At 35.6% G+C, this 4,780-nt stretch overlaps 1 long non-coding RNA gene across 1 annotated transcript; it reads right to left on the bottom strand.

Annotated features, from left to right (window-relative positions):
• Nucleotides 1-3,124: 3,124 nt before the first annotated feature.
• On the bottom strand, nucleotides 3,125-4,169 carry LOC131300950 (uncharacterized). Its single transcript, XR_009191114.1, has 2 exons — nucleotides 4,025-4,169; nucleotides 3,125-3,587 (listed from the first exon to the last, which is right to left on the bottom strand). It is a non-coding gene; the product is annotated as an uncharacterized LOC131300950 (long non-coding RNA).
• Between the last annotated feature and the right edge of the window lie 611 nt (nucleotides 4,170-4,780).

Here is a 4,780-nt window from a genome sequence, read left to right as displayed (position 1 = left end):
GATTTCCGATAGGCATGCAATAATTTAAGAATTATTTGTTATTGTTGAAAAATGTTAAGTTATTTTCACCAACTAAAAAATTATTGAAAAATGTCGAATTATTTTCACAAATTAATAAGTCAAAATTTTTAAAGTTTTTTATGAGAGAAAATTGTTGAAAAATGTGAAGTTGCTTCCACTGACTAATAAATAGGATGCAAAAAATTTAAGTTTGTCGAGAGAGAATTGTTTAAAAATATCAAGTTGTTTCCACTAACAAATACATTGTAAATAATTTGATTAATAAAATAGGAACTTTTCTTATATGTTTTATATACCCAGCACCCCTTAGCCTCGGAGAAGTCTGTAAAGACTCAATACCGAGCCGCAAAACTTGTTAGTGTGAACAATAAATTAAAATGCTATAATTTGTTGCCGAAAAATGTTTTAGTAGAGCCATAAGACAAAGTTCGGTAGAGTTATATTCAAATGGTGGCCAATTAAATATAATTCTTTTTTGGCCTAGGTACAAGGAATATAGCTAACTCCAAAAATGAGAGCCTTATCTTTTGGGTCAAATTAAAAGACCTAATACGACCGTATTAGTTGCTTTCCTGGACTGGCACGTACTGTCAAGAATAATTGGTGCCCGTGGTGTGACATAACGAGCCCCAGCAGATAATGGTACTTGTCAAGACAAATTCTTAAGTGTTTCGGATCAGCTTGCGCGCATTTTGAACAAATTTCTACAGCATTTTCACACGTTGAAACATGAGAGTATTGAAGTGGCACCAGGAGTTACCGGCAATAAGAATTAGACCTAAGACCTTAGATGAGAGTAAATCCCCAAGTCCCAGGCTAAGATCGTAGGTCAACCCGGAGTTGTCCTATTAGCGAAGGATGGGATTGTCGTTGTATTTTCTCTTACTTTTTTTTCTTTTGATTTTGTTAGGGAAACAAAATGAAAAGCAAAGAAGAAGGAAAAGAAAACAAAGGATTATTATTTATGTGGTTGAAACCTCCTAGCAATGGATGAAATAATGGCATGACAACAAAAACAATAGGCAAATAATGTTACTTTTGCTGATAAAAAAAAAAGTTGCATCCCAACTGGCTGTCTCTGAAAGGAAAAAGAAAAAGAAGCACGGGCTGAAAATAGAGAGAGAGTTGAAAGGAGCTCTACTTATTTTTGCTTAGGAAAATTATGAGAAGAAACTATATTTGTTATCATGGATGGAGGTTGAAAAGATGAAAAAGGAATATTAGAAAGAAAATTACTGAGCTTGGGATAAAGGTTGACAAATTGAAAAATAAAGATTTTCAATAAAGAGATATGCAGATATTTATCTTCTTCTCTACCTTCCCTAGACATTCGTAACAGAAACTCTATGTTGATTAAGCAAGCTCGTAAGGTGATGGATGCTAGTTTGGAAGAAGATAGGTGTATCTCTTTCTTTCGAGTTTTAATTCTACTTTATCTCTCTGTTCTCTTGTTTTCTGTAGTTTTGTTTGTTTGTTGTTTTGTTTTCTGTAGTTTTGTTTTGTTTGTGTTTTAGTGTTTCATTTTTTGGTTCTTTTAGGCTGATGGGTTGCGCGTGGGGTATTGGCTGTGTTTGGTGTTTTGGTTCGGTTTGGCCTGTTGTTGAATCTGCAATAGTAGGTGTTTTCTGGTAGGGTTTCCGTGGTTCGGAGGAGTTTTCGGTGTTTGGTTTGGGCGTAATGATATTTTCTTTTCTGTGGTCTTTGTTTCTTTGGCCCGCGTCATTACCGGCTTTGGGCTAAGGCCCAAGAGGCGTGGACCTTAAGTCCCTCAAAAATGTCAAAAAATAGGGCCCCCACTTGTTTTAGAACCTAATATGTATGTGTTGTTTTAGGGTCTAATTTTAAACCCAAGAAGACATTTTATACTTAAACCCCAATGGCACAGAAAAATGGAACACGGAATGCAGGAAAAAACAAAAGAAAAAAAAAACAAAAAGGAGGAGTAAAAGGTCACAGGATTGCCAAAAATCTCTGGGGCCCTTCAAAATTATTCAGTGTGATGGGTGTATGGATGCATCTTTTTTCCCCTTAAACGCTACTACTCCGGTACTTCTCATTGCAAATTAAACAAATACTATATCCGAATCAAAATTATTCAGTGTGATCAACTTTTTATTTGATTTTCGTTTATACGGAGTAATTATTAAGGGCCTCACTTTCGAAGATCGTTTTAGGCCTCCAAAATCTAAGAGCTGGCCCTGGCTGGCATATTGCCTTCCTACCTCTTGTTTGGAACTTAGGTGGCGTTTGCGTTTGTGCCTTTGATCTGCTTAATCTTTGTAAAAAAAATTTAAAGATTAAAAAAATTCTTCTGCCAATAAAAAAGAAGAAGAGAAGATTCATCTTCAGAGATTTGTGTTTGTGATCCTTTCAATCAAGCAAAGTTACATACATAAATTTGAGTAGACAAAAGACAAAAAGGCATTTGTGGATACTACACAACGCACTTCTGCTGCCTGTCTACGAAACAATGGATGTGAAGCTCTGAAGAACTTCACTCAAGACTTACAGGTGATGGCAATTTGCACACTTACAATCCACAATAAGTTTACCCCCACTGCTTTGTTAATTTCTACCGCAACGCTCAATCTCACCAACTGTATCAGCAATCAATGATCCAGAATCTGGTCAAAAACAGTTTTTGACATCGGTGAGATTGAGAGAGGTGGGGGAGCGGTGGGGATGGACTTTTGTACAATCCATCCTTCACAACATCGGTCTAGCAAATTCAAACACAATGACACTGGAGGCAGAATTTAGAAATCTCTCCCATAACAAATTGATATTAAGAAGGATTTCAGTACTAAAATTTCTCCTTTTCAAATAAACATTGTCAAATTTTATTTGAAAACGAGAAATTTAAACAAACATGTAACAGTACTAAAACAAGGTCATTAGGTCCCAGTACTGGTCCTGGTGAAAGGGGAAGAAGTACTAGTACAGCTTGAATCCAGGTCCAGGGTAATATCCCTTTCATATCTTTAGTGCAGTACTCCCAAGTTCAGCTTGTTCTTTAACTGGTACATGTACAACTACCAATGTTTTTTTTGACAACCAACTTACGCGCACCTCGACTAAACCCGGGATCAATTGTCGCCTCCAATGTTGATTGGTCAATACCAAGAAACTTGATTTCCATTCCAAATGCCTTGGTCAGTTACATATTTTTTGAAGTCTTCTTGTAATTCAGTAAAACAATTATCTCAAGTTATGTCATAACCTTGATCATAATTAATGAAAGGGCTTATGTGTTTCTCTCATCCATAATGAAAAAAAAGAAGAAGACAGATTTTAAGTCTCCTCTCCCATGAATGAAAAGGGGACTAAAAGTAGAGAGTAATATTTTGGTTTCTTTTAATATTGCATGATGCATGCCATAGGAGAGGCGAATTAAACCTAGCTAGTAAAAAAATTAAATATAATGCCACTGTTGACCTTGCGACCCCTATGAAGGTCCGAGGTCGAGGCCCGATCACGAGTTATTTTTCTCGTATCTTCGTTACGTCAGTGGTTTCGATTTTCTTGCTCAAATGAGTGTTCCAGATGAATTAACTAGCAGCTCCTCCCTGCAAAAAATGAAGAAAATTAAGAAATCATGCATCTAGAATTATGTTCAGGAATGAGATGTAAAACTAGAGGCCATGATGGTGGGGGGATTCCTAATTACATAACAAACTCGTGGCGTAAGTTACTATAAAAATAGAACAATTAATGAAACCATTTGATCCGCGACCATTATGTAGAGCGTATGCTTAATGACAACACTTCGAATATATACAGATGAAACATAGTGCATCTATCGATACATAACGACTCTTTGATATCGAGACGGTCCAAAACAACGGCAGAATTAAAACTGATAACAAGTATATATATCTAATTTGATACATGAAATGGTTGTGTGGATAGATTATCGTTTTGCGATACTGCTAATTAGATGATTTAAATCTACTCTTTATTATAACTTGCATGTAATTATATTACAAGAAAATTAAAACCTTACCAAAGTTTCAAGGGACATATAATTTGGTTCCTCTCTGTCTTCATCCCTCGAGTCTTTTTCCTCCATATTTGTTGCAGAACAGGAAATATAAAGGCTATGAAAAGTCTAAAGGAGAGTATAAAAGGCGTCTGTGATGAATGGAACTGAAATATGTTTCCAAAACTTGCTATTTTATAGTGCTAGTTTGTGGAAGTGGAAATGTGGCCATAAATGGTGGTGGTTGGGGTTATGGAAATGACCCACCGGTCTCATGAACAAAAATCCTCAATCCCCAACCCTTTTTACGGAGATAAACTTATTCACTATTCCACCGTGAATAGATTTTTACGGCAGAAATCAATCGTGACCGTTTAAAAGTGAAATTTTTTCTGGGAAAAGTTTCATTAACATTTAGACCGTCCAGGAAATGTTTGAATGGTCGCGATTAGCGCCGTAGACAACTATTCACGGCGGAGCCAAGAAAAAGATTTTTTCTTCTACTTTCTAGTACTCCCTCCGTTCCGATTTATTTGTCCAATTTTGACATACGTGTCCTTAAAAAAATTGTCTATATCTCACGCAATTTATAGTGTTTTGGAAAACGTAATATTATAGAACTAATAGACATTTATCAAACAAGATCCAAATTCCATATAAAAATTATTATAAATTTAAATATATAGACAATTTTGTTAGAGGTCCAAATAGTATGAAGAGACAAACAAATTGGGATGGAGGAAGTACTAACGTATCCCGATTTGAATTGGCATTTTTTTT

This window comes from Rhododendron vialii, chromosome 9a, assembly GCF_030253575.1.
Source record: "Rhododendron vialii isolate Sample 1 chromosome 9a, ASM3025357v1".
In the NCBI taxonomy this organism is placed as follows: domain Eukaryota; kingdom Viridiplantae; phylum Streptophyta; class Magnoliopsida; order Ericales; family Ericaceae; genus Rhododendron; species Rhododendron vialii.
This window is presented reverse-complemented; position numbering and strand designations above follow the sequence as displayed.